The 23,384-nt window shown below is 40.3% G+C and overlaps 1 long non-coding RNA gene across 1 annotated transcript; it reads left to right on the top strand.

Annotated features, from left to right (window-relative positions):
• Positions 1-4,098: 4,098 nt before the first annotated feature.
• LOC132620791 (uncharacterized) lies at positions 4,099-4,648 on the top strand. The gene is made up of 3 exons (XR_009575225.1): positions 4,099-4,198; positions 4,312-4,430; positions 4,510-4,648. It is a non-coding gene; the product is annotated as an uncharacterized LOC132620791 (long non-coding RNA).
• Positions 4,649-23,384: the final 18,736 nt, after the last annotated feature.

Below are 23,384 nucleotides of genomic sequence, written 5' to 3'. Positions count from 1 at the left end.
ATAGTATAAGTAGGCTCTCTAATTTCTACAACAGTTGGTTCTTCTTGGGGCTGCTGTTTTGAACCTATTTGATCTATAATCTGGGACCTAAGATTGGGATCCTTAATATGTTTAAGGAGGTCAAAGAGGTTATTACCATAAAAAACATGAAGACTGTTTTCGCTAAATTGGGAAACAAGTTTATAAAACTCATCATCTTCCTTAGGTTTAACGCAAGGTTGCCCTAATTGGCATGGCTGACACTCATCATCCGAGCTAGTCGAGATATAACTTTCTTCATCTTATATCCTAATATCTTCATCTGAAGAAGGGTTGGATGAAGTATCACTCTCCTTACCAGAATCATTCATTGGTTTTGGGTCTGACTTTAACAAAATCTTATATAAAGATTCTCTAAGGTCATCATCTATGTTAAGGGATTTAATCTTTTCCTTAACCTTACAATTTTTATAAAAATGACCTACTCTGCCACACTTATAACAAACTTTTGGATTTTTGGATTTAATAAAATCCTTCCTTTCCTTGAAAGTCTTTTTGCGCCTAGCTTTTTTCTGCAAGCGCTTTTCCTTCCATTGTTGGAAGTCTTTATACTTTTCTTATGCCTATGAGGCTTTTTAGAAGATTGTGGGACGTCCAATCCAAACTGTCCACAGAATTCTCCTAATTGTTGTCTTTCATTAAGACCATGGCGCTTAATCTGCTGATTGAGCCTAATTTCATTACATAAGGCTAATCCTTCCTGCATACAAGTACCAATTAAATTTCCATAAGTATAAGAATCATAATTAATACTTCTATCCCCTTTTCTAAGAGTTTTCCTAACTCTTTCTGCAAAAAGAGGAGGGAGTCCATCTATGAATTTGGACTTCCAGTGAGAGTCATTACTCTCGGGTAATTCCATGACCCTGCAAAGAAAAACATCCTTATACCACCTAAATGAGGTTAGGGTCTTACATCTTAGGTTTTGAAGCATGGTACGAATAGATTCACTATTATCGGACTATCTTCCGAAAAAATGTTCAACAATATTAATAACCAGTGTATAAATTGCATTAGGTACAGGTGCGTCATGGCCAGGCTCCTGTTTAACAGCGCCTAAAATTGAATGACGTTGTGTAGCGGTTAAATAATTATCCCTCCAGCCTTTTAACTGGCCAGTGAAACCAGCTATAATCATATCTGCAATAACTCTTTCAGTGTTTTTATGAACCTTGCAGATAGTGCTGTACATTAACTTCCTATGAATAGTATAATAAATTTGACGTTCAGTATAACCGTCAATATTCCATTCATATATTTCCTTACCACTATAACTGTTGGAAATAACATGTTCATGCTCCTCTAATAAAACATCTTGAGGAGTTGGTCGAGGATAGTAGTACATCCTCTGAATAGGCTTAACAGCATAATATTCATCAATTTTATTAATATCTGATGCTATGCGAGCCTTATAATCAATATCAGACAAATATGCATCGTCCTTTGCTATTAAAGGACTGAGTTTTAAACCTTTAAATTTTTCATCTAAAAGTTTTACTAAATCTGATAAAGGTTAATTAATCATGAATCTCAGGAAGAGGCTGTATACTTGGAGTAGCAACAACTTCCTTCGGTTTCTCCTTATCAGAACTAGATACCTTATTAAGGCAAGGTAAAAGTTTATCAACTTTCTTATGGAGTGAAAATATTTGTTCACCCAAAATATTCATATAAATATTGGAATAATTTTGCTGCCTAACCATATTATTAATATATCTGGTCATGACAGGTAAATTATCACTTTCAATCAATTTTGAAAAAGCAGCAAAATGTAAATCTTTTTCTATTTGAAAAGATTGTTGTGGAGGAAATACAGTAGAACAACTTCCCCACTAGCTAATTTATAATCTCTTTCTAAAACAGAAATATAATTAGCAAGATATTTTGTCATAAACCAAGGCACAAAAGATATAATCTTATTTGCTTTGGAAAGATCTTTATAAAATTCTTCTTGGAAAACCATTGTTTCTTCTAGTTTAAAATTATCAAAAAATCATTTTCTAAATGGTATCCATTTAGGAGTATGAAACTCTTTACTGATTTGCAATCTTGCGGGTGAGCCCCGACTAAAATCTATTTTTTGGACTTGATCTATTAAATAGTTGGAAAATCCATGTCTGACGCAGTTAATTTTGGGTCTTGTATACCGGTTACAATATGATCCTGATCAATTTTAGAATTACTAATTCTATTAGAACTAATATCTCTGATCTGAGAAGTAGAAGCCCTGGATGGAGACTGCATAATATAATCAATAGGAGATATATAAGATCGACAAGAAGACATAGATCAAGGTATACCAGATCGAACACTATTATGTTCATTATCTTCTAATAAAGATTCTGGTTCATGAAATCTTAATTTAATTGTCCCATCTGGGATCTGTTCAATTTCTGATATTTCAGTAAAAACATTTTGAGGAGGTGTTGCTCCTTCAATGAGTATTAGCGGATAATTTTTGTCATCCCGTTTGGGGTAGTCTTGTAAAACTCCCATTTTTATGTGCACTTTAGACCACACGTTTAATTACAGGGACAGCTGGACTCCAAACAAATAGTACTACAAACTCATTGCTAATGTCAAATCAAACATGTCTCAATCCTAAATTAAACTTCAATGCCAACTAAATCCAATCAAATACTTAAGACTTTACTTAATAATAATAATAATAATAATAATAATAATAATAATAATAATAATAATAATAATAATAACAATAACAATAATAAGAATAACAACAACAACAACAACAACAATAATAATAATAATAATAATAATAATAATAATAATAAAAGTACCCATCTGATATATTAATCTGGGCTCTATTTTAGGTATCGTCCATTTATTAAGGAGATTGAGTTCTTGAGGAGTATCATATTCCTCTTTCTTACTGTTTTTAACAGTTCTTTTCGATTTATAAAATTCATGATATGAAATTGTTGAATTACATCACCTATTACTACTGAAACACCATGGCTTTGATACCAGTCTCACAGCAGGATCGCGCCGCCGCATGATGTCATCTAGGTAACAACAGTTTTACTAGGTCACCGACCCTGGCGTTAGGATTGTTCCGACCAGAACAAGTCCAACAAACGCCCTAAAACGCCATCCTCGGCTAAGCGGGCCAACAACAGGACCACCGCCTGGTTATGAACAGTCCACCTGGGTCAGTTTCTACCTAACCTTGAACATCATGTTTTGGCTTCGATCATGATGCATCAAAGCATTATTACCATGACCTCAGTAGTCTAGTGTGACGTAATTCAACGGAATATTTAGCCTATAAGGCTAAACATGAACTGAATTAAAATAAAATTAATAAAAAGAAAAATAAAATTATACCTTAAGAATGGAGGTTGTGGTCAGCAGAAGGAGATTTATATAAACAAACTTTTATTTATAAGAGAAAGATTTTTTACAAGGGAGAGAGTTAGAGAGAGCTTGTGCTTGGGGGTTCCAAGACTTGCCTCTCAACTGAGAAGAATGATCCTTATATAACGGATCATGGATATTAAACAACAAAATTAAAAAATAAATGGCCGACAACATTATGGCCAGATAAAAAGAAAAAGTAAAAAGTAAAAGTGGCCGAAAGTGACCAATGTGGAAAACATAATTATTACAATCCTAATAATTAAAGCTGGTTTATTAAAGCAGATTCCCTCTTTATTAAAGTAGTCGCCTAGTGGCGGGTCCAACCAGTCACTTCATTGGTGACTAGCCCTTATCTTATGTAGGGCTGGAAGATTCTTCCGCTTGGCCAAGAAATTGAGCCGCAAATTGTGCAAAGTCCTCTATATTAGCTGGACTTTGAGATTCTCCAGCTAAGACTTTTTTTTTTATAGTCTTCATCTTAAAGTTTTTCTAAATCTGATAAAGGTTTTAATTTAAAATCATGAATCTCAGGAGGAGGCTGTATACTTGGAGTAGCAACAACTTCCTTCTGTTTCTCCTTATCAGAAGTAGATACCTTATTAAGGCAAGATAAAAGTTTATCAACTTTCTCATGGAGTGAAAATATTTGTTCACCCAAAATATTCATATAAATATTGGAATAATTTTGGCTCGTCAAACCATTTTTGGTATATTAGTAGACCCTGGTGCTGCAATCTTAGTTGTCATTATCACTGCCCTATTATGCACCGGGATCAAGGAGGTGCATCCTTTTCTCACTAAAAGAGCTTCTCTTCCATTTCCTTTATCTATTGTCTAACTTGTCTTCAACTGCACTGTTATTGTACTCCTGCAATTGGAAAATCTCATATACAGAGTTCCCTTGCGCAAGCCATAATTACAACCATCAATATTAGTGCTCTAGTGTTTATTGTCGTAGCTGGTGCTTACTTGGGATGTAAGACTGCCTGGCCAGGTTATGAAGTTTCTAGTGGGTAAGTGGTTCTTTATATATGCTTTTACTGTCTTACATGCCACTAACATTTGGACTGATGCATTTCTTTCAGTTTCTAGGTACTTCTCTTTTGGAGTAAATGGGTTGTTGGCTGGCTCTGCGACAGTCTTCTTTTCTTACATTGGTTTTGATGTTGTTGCTAGCACAGCTGAGGAGGTATTAGCTGCATATCATATAAAATCCACCAGTTTCGTTCACTAGTTCTCATGGTTTCCACATAAGAAGAGTTGATTTATGGTCCATGTATTGTTGGCCTCCAAAGCTTGAAACTCTTTAAGCATAGCTTTCGGCTAAGTAGGGTTAGAAACAGCCTGATGATAAAATTGATGCTCAATTAAAGCATAGTCAATAGGGATAGAAGAATCCTTGGTCGTGGAAACATTATTGCAATGGTATTATTGCAAATAAGAGGGAAGTGTAGTTACCTTAGATGGATTTCTCAAGGCTGTAGGGGGAGAAGAGGTAGAAGAAGAAGAAGAAGTAGTAGTAGTAGAAAAAGAATTATCATAAGAAGAAATAGGATAGGAAGAAACAAGAGAAGCATGACTAGGTGGATTAAGAGGAGAAACAAGGTTGAGAATAGGAAAGGGAGAGCCAGAAGAATGGGAGGAAGGGTGAGTAAGTTGTTGTGAAATAGTGGAAGAATCCACAATTATGGGATCAAAAGGAGGAAAAAGGGAAAGGTGAGAAGGAGAGGAATAAGGGAATATGGTTTCTTGAAATTGAACATCCCTATAGAAGAAAACAACATGCTTGGCCATATAAAGGAGTTTGTATGCCTTCTTGGTCATGCTGTAACTAAGGAAAGCACATGCGATAGATGTGGACTTAAAATTATCCCTGTAAGGTTTAGGGACAATAGCAAATACAAGGCGACCAAAAGGCTTAAGGTGAGAATAAGAAGGTTCAGTTTTGTATAGAAGAGAATAGGGGGTAGAATTTTTCAATAGAGGTGAGGCGTCTATTTATCAAATATGTGGTAGTGAGAATACATTCACCCCAATACTTAAGAGGGAGTTTAGATTGAAACAACAAGGACCTTGTAGTTTCTAAGAGATGTTTTAGTTTTCTTTTTACTACACTATTCGGTTGAGGAGTGTGGGGAGTAGATTCTGATGAATAATATCTTGGGATGAGAAGACAGAAGTTGCCAAGGAACTTGAACCAAACTCAAATGCATTATCTGACCTAACTATTTGAACAGAGGTATGAAATTGAGTTTGAACCATAAGGATGAAAGATTTAATGAGAGTAAAAGTATTAGATTTAGTGGAAAGCAAATGAGTCCATGTGGCTCTAGAGTAATCGTCTACTATAGTTAAACAATGCTTATAACTATTATATGAGTGGTTATGACCCCATAGGTCAATGTGAATGAGTTGGAAAGCTGAAGTGGTTTTAATGGAGCTTTCAAGAAAGACAAGCCTCTACTGTCTGGCCATTAGACCAATCTTGCAAAGGAAATCTTGTTTCTTAGATAGTTTATCTTTGAGGAAAGGAATGGATTTCATTTTATTATAAGGCATATAATCTAATCTAAGATGCCAAATCAAATCATCATCATGGGAAACGGAATAACAAGAAACTGATGGTAAACAATGTGAATAAGATACATTTTTATGAGAAACAGTAGAAGACAAAGCAGCTTTATAAACAATGCAATCAGAAGTTGCAATGGTATTTACAGATTGAGTAAGGGTAAATGAAGTAGGATAGAGGATCTATAGTCCTTGTGACACTCTACCAAGCTCCAGTGGCCTCTTCAGAGAAAGGCTCTGTAGAACACAATTAAAAACAGTGAAGTAAGCCCCACATTTGAATTGTCACAATAATTTTTGTAAAGAAATCAGGTTATATCTAAAAGAGGGAACGAATAAAATATCTTTCAAGACTAGTTCCTATGATAAAGTAAGGGTACCAGTACAAGTAACCTTCACCATATATCCATTTGGGAGACTAATGAGATAAGAAATGGGAAGAGGGATAATGTTTGTCAAGAAAGATTTAACTGGTGTCATGTGATTGTTAGCACCTGAATCTATCATCCAAGGATTATCAACTACCCTAGACATATAGCAAGAAGAAGAGCTATAATTACTAAAATTAGAAGTGCTTACTAAACCAGCATAGGTGGTGTCTGGTGTGCCCTGTTCAGTGCATAGCATTTCTCATTTGCTGGAGCATGTTCATCATCTGATTCAACTGTTCTGGTGAAAACTGTTGTGTATTCTTCCCTTCAAAATTGGCTATACTTGCCTGAACCCTCAGCCTTTGCATTAGTTTAAACAGCTGGACCCTGTACACAAGCAACAGTTCTTCTATACTGATTGGAAGAATTGTTATGGTTTAAATTGCCACCATTTGCAGAATTGTTATTGAGACTATTAATGTATTGAAGTTTCTTTTAGTCTCCAATGAGATGCTCATGCTTTTTACAGTATCTACAAAACAGGCTGTTATTATTGTTTCTATTGTCCCTCTTGTTATCAAAGTTCACCTTTCGTGGATAATGTTGTTTCCCTTGCGGGTAAGAACTTGAATAGGGCTTCTGTATACCAGTGGAAAAGGATGGAACATCTGTGTTGAAAGAAGGACTAGTATTGTGTGCTTCAAGTTTACTTTCATCATTAATCAACATAGAGTAGTAGTGTCAACATCAGAAAGTGGCTTAGTCATCAAAATGTTTCTTCTAACTCTTGAATAGACCTCATTCAAACACATTAAAAACTTGTTATATCCCGTATGTTGGCATACTCGGAAAATTCGAAATAAATTTGATTTGTAAGCAATAAGGCTATATTTGATTTTTATTCAATATATATGTCTTGTGTATGAAAAATATTGACGCAAAAATATCGAGGGAGGCTAAGGGCAAAAATTGAAATTTCGGAAATTAGTTTCGTGAATTATAAAATGTGGCTCATAAGCAATTGGGCTCAAAAAAAAATTAGAAGGAGAGGCCCAAGAGCATAGGGTGGCCGGCCATAAGATGAATGGCCCAAGCCCATTTAAAATTAATTCATTTGACCAATTTATAAAAGATGACTAAGTCTTCAACCCATAGAAAATTCAAGAAACTTGAAGAACAAAAAGACCACCCCAATTTCGGCCAAAGAAGGAGAAAAAGGAAGATCATAAATCTTCTCCAAAAAAATTATTTCTTCATGTATTTCCACTAATTTGAAGGCCCTCTTCAACATGGTATGATTGTTGGAAGGAGAGAATCACTCTTTGGAATAAAATCCCAACCTTAGTTAAGGGGAGAAGTTGTGAAGAAAGGTAAGATTTCATCTCCTTTTATATGTTATGAAGGTTTGTTTATGTTGTAATATGTGGAAATGAGTAGAAATCATAGAAATATGGAAGTTTGCAAAGTGGGTATGCATATGAACATGTGGCCGTGTGTGTGTGTTAATGTATAGACAATGTGAGTTGAATTTCATGTTGTAATCTAGTTGTGGTTATGGTGGAATTTGTATTGGAAATGAAAGTTGAATGAAATTGGTTGAAGTTGGAAATATAGGGTATGGCCGTGTGGTATGTGGAAGTTGAAATGGAAATGAATTAATTTTGTTTAATATGTTAGTTGTGTTGTTGTGATCATTATAATGCAAATGATGGTTAAATGGTTTAAGTTGGTATAGAAATGGAATGTAGAAGGATATGTCATCTTAGTATAATTTTATGATATTATGGAAATGAAGTTGTTAAGGTGCAAGTTGGGATGGTTGATGAAAATTAGAAGATGGAAACATGTTATGAATAAGTATGTTAAGATTAGAAGTTTTGAATGAATTATGGCTTTGGTGGAAAGTTGTATATTTTGTATATCTTGTGAATATATTGTGGAAATGATATGAAATGTTTCCGAATTATATTGTAATTATCTTGATTAGTAATGAATATGATCATGTTGGTATTGATTTGAAAATGCGAAGTCGGAATGAAAGCTATTGCATTATGTTGGAAAGAAGTTTAGTTGTGACATATTGTAATTTATTGTGATTGTTGTTGTTGTTGGGTTGTTGTTGAATTATTTTGGCCGAGTTGAATTCTCGGGGTGTCGTATTTATAGGGGAGGTGCTGCCGAAATTTCGGTAGACAAGTACTAATTCAAGATTGGATGCCAAAAGCCTTATAGTAACATTTGGTAAATGTGACCATTTGTAGGTTTCGGACGAAACGATGTTTGAGGTTTGGCGAGCGTAAAAAGGCAAGAAAGGTATGTAAAGCTCCACCTTTCCTTATCTTGGCATGTCCTAGATGCATTAGGTTTGAATTTGGACCTCGGGGACTACTCTACTCTTCGGAATCCGCGACTAAATTTGCCCATTTTTCCATTCAGTGGAATTGAACTAATTATGTTGCAATTGGCTAGGAAAATTTTCGAAATACCTAGAACTTGTGTAAACAAAATCCGATTACCTTAAAACCCTCATAAGCGACTCCATAAAGTTTCTTACACATAATTTGTGTTGGCCACCTCGGTTGGCCCGAGGTGGGCCCACTATTTCCGATTCCACCCTTATTGCAATTTGTAACTTGACTTCAAGCGATTTTAAAAGGAAACATTTTAACTACTAATGATACTTATTCTAAATACTTTATTGAGTCTCTGTAAAAGTATGAAATTTTGTGTTGCAGTCAGTTTCCCACTATTCCCGCGTTGCCTCTTGTTGTACTGTTGCCTTAATTTCGAACAATATAAAATGAAACGTTTCAACTATCTTTCTAACTACTAAAGGAAAATTGTTTTAATGATTCCCTTGAGCCTTGTAAACTATTTTGGAATATGAAAACGACCCAAGAAGGATTATTTTCCCGTAACTCATTATGATATCCGACATACGCTTACCATGATCCTGTCCGACTACATCATTACGATTTGACACGCGATATGCCCTTTTTGATATAAGTACTTCGATATAAGCATTCCGACATTAGTATGCGGATACGAGTATTTTGTTTGAGTAATTTGTTACGAATGTTCTGATAGTACGTCTGATTATTAGGATGAGTCTTATAATATATTTTGATATGCAAAAATAATTCCAGAGGTTTTGTTTCGACACAATCTATCGTGCTATCCAAAAGGTATACGTACATTATAACTACCGTTCGATTCCTTCGAATTGATCTGTCGTATGGATTTGCTTTGAAATGTCCGTAACTTTCACATACTAACTCCGATACGAGTAATTTGACATAAGTATTCTGATATGAGTATTTCGACACAAGTATTTTGACATAAATGTTCTGATATAAGCATTCTGTTTAAATAACCTGCTATGAACATTCTGATGGCACGTTCGATCATTCTATCGAGTCTCGATTTATGTACATTTAGTTACTCACTATTCTGCTCGTGCATGTGCTATGTTCCCTTTCACCGGATCCCGGGCCGGTATGTATCGTGCGGATGGGTCGCCAAGTCCCTAGTCAGGGGCCGGGTTCCATACATGAATTCCGAAGTATGATGTGTCCGGTTCCGGGGTACTGTGGTATATGTCCGTCCCCGATTACCGTGTATATGATACGAAGTATGATGTGTCCGGTTCCCCGGCGTGTGATATGTCCCCGGGGTTACCGTGGTTATGATATGATGTATTATGTGACGGAGATGTTCGGAGATATGAAATCTTCTGAGATATGATATGTGGTGACGCCAAAGGCAGGAGTGGCGACCACGTTCCTGTGCCCTATGCATGACTCTGATATGTTGGTAAGCTAATCACTTCCTATATCTCCTCTGACCTATGATGCCGGTATACAAGATCCGTGTCTGAAAAACAAACATTTTAACATTCTGGGTCTGTACTTCTTCTGACACGTGACTCCAGCTTATATGACCCGATATTTCGGGCCCGCATTATCTGACATCCGAAATCTGTATACACGATTTGTGATCTGGAAATAGCGCCTTGGAAATTTTGGATTATATATTTATTTCTGTACTATTGCCCCAGTTATGGTTTTATTTTCTGTACTCCATGCTTTACATACTCGGTACACATTCCGTACTGACCCCCTTTCTTCGGGGGCTGCGTTTTCATGCCGCGCAGGTACAGACGACAGGTTTGCTGATCCGCCCGCTTAGGATCTTATTCTGCTATTTTGGAGCGCTCTTTTATCCAGAGCCTATATTTTGGTACAGTCTTCTGCTATTGTATAGATGTATATTATTCAGGGGTACGACGGGGCCCTGTCCCGTCTTATGATTCTGTTATGTTCTGTAGAGGTCTGTAGACATACATGTGGGTTCTGTATATGTTTTGAATTGTTACGATCTGTGATGGCCTTATCGGCTTCCACGTGCCATATCTGTTCATCTGCGATATCTAGCAGCGCCAATTGATTTTTATATTTAAATATTCTGCTTGTATGCTGGTTTGGGTTATTGGGTACGTTTGGGTGTCCAGCACGGGCACTAGCCACGGCCTACGGGGTTGGGTCGTGACAGAAGTGGTATCAGAGCGGTCCGTCCTCGGAATGTCTACAGACCGTGTCTAGTAGAGTCTTGTTTATCGGTGTGTTGTGCACCACACCTATAAACAGGAGGCTACAGGGCATTTAGGATACTACCCTTCTTTCTGTCTTAGATCGTGCGATAGAGCTGTGTTATCAGGATGACTCCTCCCTAACAGAATGTTATAATTGCAGTTATGCCTCCAAAAAAGGCGACAGCGGCCCAAAAGGCCAAGTCAGCAGCTGTGGGAGAGACTAGTCGGGCCCAGAGGACTACCAGGGCCCATGCACATATTGCTCCGGAGATTTTGCCCCAGACAGAGGGCTCTTCTATACCGCCACACTTAGAGGAGATTGGAGCAGCAGCAGCTGCAGATCGGGGGGCGGCTTCACCGCCAGCTCCCGAGATTCCAGTACCTGAGCCTCCACCCCCACGGCCAGGGACTGAGGATCAGGCTATGGGAGAGGCGGTCCAGTTGCTGACCAGACTTGTGGCGGGACAGGTTCAGGGCCACGGATTGAGAGGGGATCGGGCAGACAGACGTGATAGTTCGAGAGCTCGTGAGTTCCTGACCTGTGGTCCTCCAGAGTTCTTCGGGACAAAGCCCGAGGAGGATCCCGAGGAGTTTATCAGGAAGAAGCGGCGCACGTTATACTTGATTAAGGCTTCTGCGACAGAGTCAGTCGAGTTGACTTCGTACCGGTTATATGATGTAGCAGCTAATTGGTACGAGTCTTGGGAGTTGGACAGAGGCGACGGCGCTCCCCCAGCAGTCTGGGATGAGTTTTCTGAGGCTTTTCTTAGCCATTTTCTGCCTCCGGAGCTACGGCGGGCTAGGGCCGACAAATTTTTGCTATTGAGACAGAATGGTAGGAGTGTCCGGGAGTATAGCCTGGAGTTTGACTCATTGGCTAGGTATGCACCTGCTATGGTAGCTACTATGACTGATAGGATGCACCGGTATATCGTGGGACTGGACGATTATTTGGTCGACAGTTGTTTGGTGTTGGACGCTCAGTCCGGTATGGATATTTCCCGTATACAGGCACACGCCCAGGGTATGGAGGACCGGCATAGGGGACAGCAGCCCGATAGGAGCCAGGATCGGAGACGGCCCAAGAGGGCCAGATCAGCTGGGTATTCTGGGGACTTTCGGGGCAGGCAGCCCCAGCAGCAACAGCAGCAGCAGGCTAGCAGACAGTCTTCCCAGCCGGCACAGAGCGCACCTCCACAGTTTACAGGCCGGAGATTTGATAGCCCAGGGTACTCAGGAGCAGGCCAGAACTCCATGGCTTCGAGTTCGCGAGTAAATGGGAGTTTCAGTCAGATGGGGCCATCCATACCTCGGTGTCCTCATTGTAGGAGGCGTCACCCTGGTGAGTGTCATCGTGCCACTGGCGCCTGTTTTACTTGTGGCCGTCAAGGACATACGATGAGGGAGTGTCCGTATAGGGGCGGTCCAGGTGGTTCAGCCCAGCTCACTGGTTCAGCTGCTGGCTCATCTTCCCCTTCTGCAGCCATACGCCCTACGGGGCAGGGTATGTCGACAGCAGCGGGCCGCGACAGAGGTCGTGGTGGAGCTCCCAGTTTCAGCGGTCCTTCGAACCGCGTATATGCTTTGGCTCACCGACAGGACCCAGAGGCGTCACCAGACATGGTTACAGGTATACTATCAATCTTTTTCTTAAATATATATATGCATTGGTTGATCCAGATTCTGCTTTATCATATATTTTTTCCCCGATTGCTAGTAAAACGGAGATAAGGCCCAAATCGATAGAACTGTCTAAAGTAATTGTATACGCAGATAAAAAGTGAATGTTGAAAATCAAAAAGGCTAACGTAGTAGTTACATCATCAGGAAAATAAAGGGCCCTCTCTGTATCGGAGTGGGACCCGCTGCGAGAACCTTTCAAAAATTGTTAGGACCCCGACCTGCCTTAAATTAGGTGACAAAGCTCGTGCGGGGTAGTGAACGTGATTATATCAGCACTAATGTAGCAAAATTCACTAAAGTTCCGGGGTTAAGCGTGCTAGAGCCAGAGAAATTCTGGGATGGGTGACCCTCTGGGAAGTGTACTGAAATTTTCATAAATGTAGATATAACAGCCAAATAGGGAGTTAGGATGATCCAAAGGAAATTAGAATATGCGGAGCGACTAGAAACCCTATAGAGGTCGGGTATATTAAGGTAGAATAGGCCGATGGGAAAGAGGACCGAGCAACGTAACTTTGAGATGAGAGTAAGTTTGAATAAGCGTTTAGGGAATGATTTGTAAGCGAAATGGTAGTAAATGTATATGTATGTATATGAAACCCCATTTATGACTGTATCGATCGGCAGGTGGGCCCCGGTAGTCAGTGTTGCGATATACGGAAGACATTGACTGAACGAAATTTAGGAGACAAGCGAAAGACGTGGTACAGAAATTACAAAGTAGAATGATACCAGTTCCACCACTAGCTAAGGCTGGAAAATTTATAGTACAACGATGTTTGGGAATAAAAAGGAAGCAAGTACATAAAGGGGAATAGTAATTGTAACATTTGGAACACTCTGAAGGGAGGGCAAAGACCTCCCCGAAAGGTTAGCTGAACATTCGAGGACGAATGTTCTAAAGGGGGGGAGGATGTTATATCCCGTATGTTGGCATACTCGGAAAATTCGAAATAAATTTGATTTGTAAGCAATAAGGCTATATTTGATTTTTATTCGATATATATGTCTTGTGTATGAAAAATATTGACGCGAAAATATCGAGGGAGGCTAAGGGCAAAAATTGAAATTTCGGAAATTAGTTTCGTGAATTATAAAATGTGGCTCATAAGCAATTGGGCTCAAAAAAAAAATTAGAAGGAGAGGCCCAAGAGCATAGGGTGGCCGGCCATAAGATGAATGGCCCAAGCCCATTTAAAATTAATTCATTTGACCAATTTATAAAAGATGACTAAGTCTTCAACCCATAGAAAATTCAAGAAACTTGAAGAACAAAAAGACCACCCCAATTTCGGCCAAAGAAGGAGAAAAAGGAAGATCATAAATCTTCTCCAAAAAAATTATTTATTCATGTATTTCCACTAATTTGAAGGCCCTCTTCAACATGGTATGATTGTTGGAAGGAGAGAATCACTCTTTGGAATAAAATCCCAACCTTAGTTAAGGGGAGAAGTTGTGAAGAAAGGTAAGATTTCATCTCCTTTTATATGTTATGAAGGTTTGTTTATGTTGTAATATGTGGAAATGAGTAGAAATCATAGAAATATGGAAGTTTGCAAAGTGGGTATGCATATGAACATGTGGCCGTGTGTGTGTGTTAATGTATAGACAATGTGAGTTGAATTTCATGTTGTAATCTAGTTGTGGTTATGGTGGAATTTGTATTGGAAATGAAAGTTGAATGAAATTGGTTGAAGTTGGAAATATAGGGTATGGCCGTGTGGTATGTGGAAGTTGAAATGGAAATGAATTAATTTTGTTTAATATGTTAGTTGTGTTGTTGTGATCATTATAATGCAAATGATGGTTAAATGGTTTAAGTTGGTATAGAAATGGAATGTAGAAGGATAGGTCATCTTAGTATAATTTTATGATATTATGGAAATGAAGTTGTTAAGGTGCAAGTTGGGATGGTTGTTGATGAAAATTAGAAGATGGAAACATGTTATGAATAAGTATGTTAAGATTAGAAGTTTTGAATGAATTATGGCTTTGGTGGAAAGTTGTATATTTTGTATATCTTGTGAATATATTGTGGAAATGATATGAAATGTTTCCGAATTATATTGTAATGATCTTGATTAGTAATGAATATGATCATGTTGGTATTGATTTGAAAATGCGAAGTCGGAATGAAAGCTATTGCATTATGTTGGAAAGAAGTTTAGTTGTGACATATTGTAATTTATTGTGATTGTTGTTGTTGTTGGGTTGTTGTTGAATTATTTTGGCCGAGTTGAATTCTCGGGGTGTCGTATTTATAGGTGAGGTGCTGCCGAAATTTCGGTAGACAAGTACTAATTCAAGATTGGATGCCAAAAGCCTTATAGTAACATTTGGTAAATGTGACCATTTGTAGGTTTCGGACGAAACGATGTTTGAGGTTTGGCGAGCGTAAACAGGCAAGAAAGGTATGTAAAGCTCCACCTTTCCTTCTCTTGGCATGTCCTAGATGTATTAGGTTTGAATTTGGACCTCGGGGAGTACTCTACTCTTCGGAATCCGCGACTAAATTTGCCCCTTTTTCCATTCAGTGGAATTGAACTAATTATGTTGCAATTGGCTAGGAAAATTTTCGAAATACCTAGAACTTGTGTAAACAAAATCCGATTACCTTAAAACCATCATAAGCGACTCCATAAAGTTTCTTACACATAATTTGTGTTGGCCACCTCGGTTGGCCCGAGGTGGGCCCACTATTTCCGATTCCACCCTTATTGCAATTTGTAACTTGACTTCAAGCGATTTTAAAAGGAAACATTTTAACTACTAATGATACTTATTCTAAATACTTTATTGAGTGTCTGTAAAAGTATGAAATTTTGTGTTGCAGTCAGTTTCCCACTATTCCCGCGTTGCCTCTTGTTGTACTGTTGCCTTAATTTCGAACAATATAAAATGAAACGTTTCAACTATCTTTCTAACTACTAAAGGAAAATTGTTTTAATGATTCCCTTGAGCCTTGTAAACTATTTTGGAATATGAAAACGACCCAAGAAGGATTATTTTCCCGTAACTCATTATGATATCCGACATACGCTTACCATGATCCTGCCCGACTACATCATTACGATTTGACACGCGATATGCCCTTTTTGATATAAGTACTTCGATATAAGCATTCCGACATAAGTATGCGGATACGAGTATTTTGTTTGAGTAATTTGTTACGAATGTTCTGATAGTACGTCTGATTATTAGGATGAGTCTTATAATATATTTTGATATGCAAAAATAATTCCAGAGGTTTTGTTTCGACACAATCTATCGTGCTATCCAAAAGGTATACGTATATTATAACTACCGTTCGATTCCTTCGAATTGATCTGTCGTATGGATTTGCTTTGAAATGTCCGTAACTTTCACATACTAACTCCGATACGAGTAATTTGACATAAGTATTCTGATATGAGTATTTCGACACAAGTATTTTGACATAAATGTTCTGATATAAGCATTCTGTTTAAATAACCTGCTATGAACATTCTGATGGCACGTTCGATCATTCTATCGAGTCTCGATTTATGTGCATTTAGTTACTCACTATTCTGCTCGTGCATGTGCTATGTTCCCTTTCACCGGATCCCGGGCCGATATGTATCGTGCGGATGGGTCGCCAAGTCCCTTGTCAGGGGCCGGGTTCCATACATGAATTCCGAAGTATGATGTGTCCGGTTCCCGGGTACTGTGGTATATGTCCGTCCCCGGTTACCGTGTATATGATACGAAGTATGATGTGTCCAGTTCCCCGGCGTGTGATATGTCCCCGGGGTTACCGTGGTTATGATATGATGTGTTATGTGACGGAGATGTTCGGAGATATGAAATCTTCTGAGATATGATATGTGGTGACGCCAAAGGCAGGAGTGGCGACCACGTTCCTGTGCCCTATGCATGACTCTGATATGTTGGTAAGCTAATCACTTCCTATATCTCCTCTGACCTATGATGCCGGTATACAAGATCCGTGTCTGAAAAACAAACATTTTAACATTCTGGGTCTGTACTTCTTCTGACACGTGACTCCAGCTTATATGACCCGATATTTCGGGCCCGCATTATCTGACATCCGAAATCTGTATACACGATTTGTGATCTGGAAATAGCGCCTTGGAAATTTTGGATTATATATTTATTTCTGTACTATTGCCCCAGTTATGGTTTTATTTTCTGTACTCCATGCTTTACATACTCGGTACACATTCCATACTGACCCCCTTTCTTCGGGGGCTGCGTTTTCATGCCGCGTAGGTACAGACGACAGGTTTGCTGATCCGCCCGCTTAGGATCTTATTCTGCTATTTTGGAGCGCTCTTTTATCCAGAGCCTATATTTTGGTACAGTCTTCTGCTATTGTATAGATGTATATTATTCAGGGGTACGACGGGGCCCTGTCCCGTCTTATGATTCTGTTATGTTCTGTAGAGGTCTGTAGACATACATGTGGGTTCTGTATATGTTTTGAATTGTTACGATCTGTGATGGCCTTATCGGCTTCCACGTGCCATATCTGTTCATCTGCGATTTCTAGCAGCGCCAATTGATTTTTATATTTAAATATTCTGCTTGTATGCTGGTTTGGGTTATTGGGTACGTTTGGGTGTCCAGCACGAGCACTAGTCACGGCCTACGGGGTTGGGTCGTGACAGAAGTGGTATCAGAGCGGTCCGTCCTCGGAATGTCTACAGACCGTGTCTAGTAGAGTCTTGTTTATCGGTGTGTTGTGCACCACACCTATAAACAGGAGGCTACAGGGCATTTAGGATACTACCCTTCTTTCTGTCTTAGATCGTGCGATAGAGATGTGTTATCAGGATGACTCCTCCCTAACAAAATGTTATAATTGCAGTTATGCCTCCAAAAAGGGCGACAACGGCCCAAAAGGCCAAGTCAACAGCTGTGGGAGAGACTAGTCGGGCCCAGAGGACTACCAGGGCCCATGCACATATTGCTCCAGAGATTTTGCCCCAGACAGAGGGCTCTTCTATACCGCCACACTTAGAGGAGATTGGAGCAGCAGCAGCTGCAGATCGGGGGGCGGCTTCACCGCCAGCTCCCGAGATTCCAGTACCTGAGCCTCCAGCCCCACGGCCAGGGACTGAGGATCAGGCTATGAGAGAGGCGGTCCAGTTGCTGACCAGACTTGTGGCGGGACAGGTTCAGGGCCACAGATTGAGAGGGGATCGGGCAGACAGACGTGATAGTTCGAGAGCTCGTGAGTTCCTGACCTGTGGTCCTCCAGAGTTCTTCGGGACAAAGCCCGAGGAGGATCCCGAGGAGTTTATCAGGAAGATGCGGCGCACGTTATACTTGATTAAGGCTTCTGCGACAGATTCAGTCGAGTTGACTTCGTACCGGTTATATGATGTAGCAGCTAATTGGTACGAGTCTTGGGAGTTGGCCAGAGGCGACGGCGTTCCCCCAACAGTCTGGGATGAGTTTTCTGAGGCTTTTCTTAGCCATTTTCTGCCTCCGGAGCTACGGCGGGCTAGGGCCGACAGATTTTTGCTATTGAGACAGAATGGTAGGAGTATAGCATGGAGTTTGACTCATTGGCTAGGTATGCACCTGCTATGGTAGCTACTATGACTGATAGGATGCACCGGTATATCGTGGGACTGGACGATTATTTGGTCGACAGTTGTTTGGTGTTGGACGCTCAGTCCGGTATGGATATTTCCCGTATACAGGCACACGCCCAGGGTATGGAGGACCGGCATAGGGGACAGCAGCCCGATAGGAGCCAGGATCGGAGACGGCCCAAGAGGGCCAGATCAGCTGGGTATTCTGGGGACTTTCGAGGCAGGCAGCCCCAGCAGCAACAACAGCAGCAGGCTAGCAGACAGTCTTCCCAGCCGGCACAGAGCGCACCTCCACAGTTTACAGGCCGGAGATTTGATAGCCCAGGGTACTCAGGAGCAGGCCAGAACTCCATGGCTTCGAGTTCGCGAGTAAATGGGAGTTTCAGTCAGATGGGGCCATCCATACCTCGGTGTCCTCATTGTAGGAGGCGTCACCCTGGTGAGTATCATCGTGCCACTGGCGCCTGTTTTACTTGTGGCCGTCAAGGACATACGATGAGGGAGTGTCCGTATAGGGGCGGTCCAGGTGGTTCAGCCCAGCTCACTGGTTCAGCTGCTGGCTCATCTTCCCCTTCTGCAGCCATACGCCCTACGGGGCAGGGTATGTCGACACCAGCGGGCCGCGGCAGAGGTCGTGGCGGAGCTCCCAGTTTCAGCGGTCCTTCGAACCGCGTATATGCTTTGGCTCACCGATAGGACCCAGAGGCGTCACCAGACATGGTTACAGGTATACTATCAATCTTTTTCTGAAATATATATATGCATTGGTTGATCCAGATTCTGCTTTATCATATATTTTTTCCCCGATTGCTAGTAAAACGGAGATAAGGCCCAAATCGATTCAACTGTCTAAAGTAATTGTATACGCAGATAAAAAGTGAATGTTGAAAATCAAAAAGGCTAACGTAGTAGTTACATCATCAGGAAAATAAAGGGCCCTCTCTGTATCGGAGTGGGACCCGCTGCGAGAACCTTTCAAAACTTGTTAGGACCCCGACCTGCCTCAAATTAGGTGACAAAGCTCGTGCGGGGTAGTGAACGTGATTATATCAGCACTAATGTAGCAAAATTCACTAAAGTTCCGGGGTTAAGCGTGCTAGAGCCAGAGAAATTCTGGGATGGGTGACCCTCTGGGAAGTGTACTGAAATTTTCATAAATGTAGATATAACAGCCAAATAGGGAGTTAGGATGATCCAAAGGAAATTAGAATATGCGGAGCGACTAGAAACCCTAGAGAGGTCGGGTATATTAAGGTAGAATAGGCCGATGGGAAAGAGGACCGAGCAACGTAACTTTGAGATGAGAGTAAGTTTGAATAAGCGTTTAGGGAATGATTTGTAAGCGAAATGGTAGTAAATGTATATGTATGTATATGACACCCCATTTATGACTGTATCGATCGGCAGGTGGGCCCCGGTAGTCAGTGTTGCGATATACGGAAGACATTGACTGAACGAAATTTAGGAGACAAGCGAAAGACGTGGTACAAAAATTACAAAGTAGAATGATACCAGTTCCACCACTAGCTAAGGCTGGAAAAATTATAGTACAACGATGTTTGGGAATAAAAAGGAAGCAAGTACATAAAGGGGAATAGTAATTGTAACATTTGGAACACTCTGAAGGGAGGGCAAAGACCTCCCCGAAAGGTTAGCTGAACATTCGAGGACGAATGTTCTAAAGGGGGGGAGGATGTTATATCCCGTATGTTGGCATACTCGGAAAATTCGAAATAAATTTGATTTGTAAGCAATAAGGCTATATTTGATTTTTATTCAATATATATGTCTTGTGTATGAAAAATATTGACGCGAAAATATCGAGGGAGGCTAAGGGCAAAAATTGAAATTTCGGAAATTAGTTTCGTGAATTATAAAATGTGGCTCATCAGCAATTGGGCTCAAAAAAAAAATTAGAAGGAGAGGCCCAAGAGCATAGGGTGGCCGGCCATAAGATGAATGGCCCAAGCCCATTTAAAATTAATTCATTTGACCAATTTATAAAAGATGACTAAGTCTTCAACCCATAGAAAATTCAAGAAACTTGAAGAACAAAAAGACCACCCCAATTTCGGCCAAAGAAGGAGAAAAAGGAAGATCATAAATCTTCTCCAAAAAAATTATTTCTTCATGTATTTCCACTAATTTGAAGGCCCTCTTCAACATGGTATGATTGTTGGAAGGAGAGAATCACTCTTTGGAATAAAATCCCAACCTTAGTTAAGGGGAGAAGTTGTGAAGAAAGGTAAGATTTCATCTCCTTTTATATGTTATGAAGGTTTGTTTATGTTGTAATATGTGGAAATGAGTAGAAATCATAGAAATATGGAAGTTTGCAAAGTGGGTATGCATATGAACATGTGGCCGTGTGTGTGTGTTAATGTATAGACAATGTGAGTTGAATTTCATGTTGTAATCTAGTTGTGGTTATGGTGGAATTTGTATTGGAAATGAAAGTTGAATGAAATTGGTTGAAGTTGGAAATATAGGGTATGGCCGTGTGGTATGTGGAAGTTGAAATGGAAATGAATTAATTTTGTTTAATATGTTAGTTGTGTTGTTGTGATCATTATAATGCAAATGATGGTTAAATGGTTTAAGTTGGTATAGAAATGGAATGTAGAAGGATAGGTCATCTTAGTATAATTTTATGATATTATGGAAATGAAGTTGTTAAGGTGCAAGTTGGGATGGTTGTTGATGAAAATTAGAAGATGGAAACATGTTATGAATAAGTATGTTAAGATTAGAAGTTTTGAATGAATTATGGCTTTGGTGGAAAGTTGTATATTTTGTATATCTTGTGAATATATTGTGGAAATGATATGAAATGTTTCCGAATTATATTGTAATGATCTTGATTAGTAATGAATATGATCATGTTGGTATTGATTTGAAAATGCGAAGTTGGAATGAAAGCTATTGCATTATGTTGGAAAGAAGTTTAGTTGTGACATATTGTAATTTATTGTTATTGTTGTTGTTGTTGGGTTGTTGTTGAATTATTTTGGCCGAGTTGAATTCTCGGGGTGTCGTATTTATAGGGGAGGTGCTGCCGAAATTTCGGTAGACAAGTACTAATTCAAGATTGGATGCCAAAAGCCTTATAGTAACATTTGGTAAATGTGACCATTTGTAGGTTTCGGACGAAACGATGTTTGAGGTTTGGCGAGCGTAAAAAGGCAAGAAAGGTATGTAAAGCTCCACCTTTCCTTCTCTTGGCATGTCCTAGATGTATTAGGTTTGAATTTGGACCTCGGGGAGTACTCTACTCTTCGGAATCCGCGACTAAATTTGCCCCTTTTTCCATTCAGTGGAATTGAACTAATTATGTTGCAATTGGCTAGGAAAATTTTCGAAATACCTAGAACTTGTGTCCGGGAGTATAGCCTGGAGTTTGACTCATTGGCTAGGTATGCACCTGCTATGGTAGCTACTATGACTGATAGGACGCACCGGTATATCGTGGGACTGGACGATTATTTTGTCGACAGTTGTTTGGTGTTGGCCGCTCAGTCCGGTATGGATATTTCCCGTATACAGGCACACGCCCAGGGTATGGAGGACCGGCATAGGGGACAGCAGCCCGATAGGAGCCAGGATCGGAGACGGCCCAAGAGGGCTAGATCAGCTGGGTATTCTGGGGACTTTCGGGGCAGGCAGCCCCAGCAGCAACAGCAGCAGCAGGCTAGCAGACAGTCTTCCCAGCCGGCACAGAGCGCACCTCCACAGTTTACAGGCCGGAGATTTGATAGCCCAGGGTACTCAGGAGCAGGCCAGAACTCCATGGCTTCGAGTTCGCGAGTAAATGGGAGTTTTAGTCAGATGGGGCCATCCATACCTCGGTGTCCTCATTATAGGAGGCGTCACCCTGGTGAGTGTCATCGTGCCACTGGCGCCTGTTTTACTTGTGGCCGTCAAGGACATACGATGAGGGAGTGTCCGTATAGGGGCGGTCCAGGTGGTTCAGCCCAGCTCACTGGTTCAGCTGCTGGCTCATCTTCCCCTTCTGCAGCCATACGCCCTACGGGGCAGGGTATGTCGACACCAGCGGGCCGCGGCAGAGGTCGTGGCGGAGCTCCCAGTTTCAGCGGTCCCTCGAACCGCGTATATGCTTTGGCTCACCGATAGGACCCAGAGGCGTCACCAGACATGGTTACAGGTATACTATCAATCTTTTTCTGAAATATATATATGCATTGGTTGATCCAGATTCTGCTTTATCATATATTTTTTCCCCGATTGCTAGTAAAACGGAGATAAGGCCCAAATCGATTCAACTGTCTAAAGTAATTGTATACGCAGATAAAAAGTGAATGTTGAAAATCAAAAAGGCTAACGTAGTAGTTACATCATCAGGAAAATAAAGGGCCCTCTCTGTATCGGAGTGGGACCCGCTGCGAGAACCTTTCAAAACTTGTTAGGACCCCGACCTGCCTCAAATTAGGTGACAAAGCTCGTGCGGGGTAGTGAACGTGATTATATCAGCACTAATGTAGCAAAATTCACTAAAGTTCCGGGGTTAAGCGTGCTAGAGCCAGAGAAATTCTGGGATGGGTGACCCTCTGGGAAGTGTACTGAAATTTTCATAAATGTAGATATAACAGCCAAATAGGGAGTTAGGATGATCCAAAGGAAATTAGAATATGCGGAGCGACTAGAAACCCTAGAGAGGTCGGGTATATTAAGGTAGAATAGGCCGATGGGAAAGAGGACCGAGCAACGTAACTTTGAGATGAGAGTAAGTTTGAATAAGCGTTTAGGGAATGATTTGTAAGCGAAATGGTAGTAAATGTATATGTATGTATATGACACCCCATTTATGACTGTATCGATCGGCAGGTGGGCCCCGGTAGTCAGTGTTGCGATATACGGAAGACATTGACTGAACGAAATTTAGGAGACAAGCGAAAGACGTGGTACAAAAATTACAAAGTAGAATGATACCAGTTCCACCACTAGCTAAGGCTGGAAAAATTATAGTACAACGATGTTTGGGAATAAAAAGGAAGCAAGTACATAAAGGGGAATAGTAATTGTAACATTTGGAACACTCTGAAGGGAGGGCAAAGACCTCCCCGAAAGGTTAGCTGAACATTCGAGGACGAATGTTCTAAAGGGGGGGAGGATGTTATATCCCGTATGTTGGCATACTCGGAAAATTCGAAA

This window comes from Lycium barbarum, chromosome 2 (genome assembly GCF_019175385.1).
Source record: "Lycium barbarum isolate Lr01 chromosome 2, ASM1917538v2, whole genome shotgun sequence".
In the NCBI taxonomy this organism is placed as follows: domain Eukaryota; kingdom Viridiplantae; phylum Streptophyta; class Magnoliopsida; order Solanales; family Solanaceae; genus Lycium; species Lycium barbarum.
The sequence above is the reverse complement of the archived record's forward strand: the minus strand, read 5'-3'. Positions and strand labels throughout refer to the sequence as shown.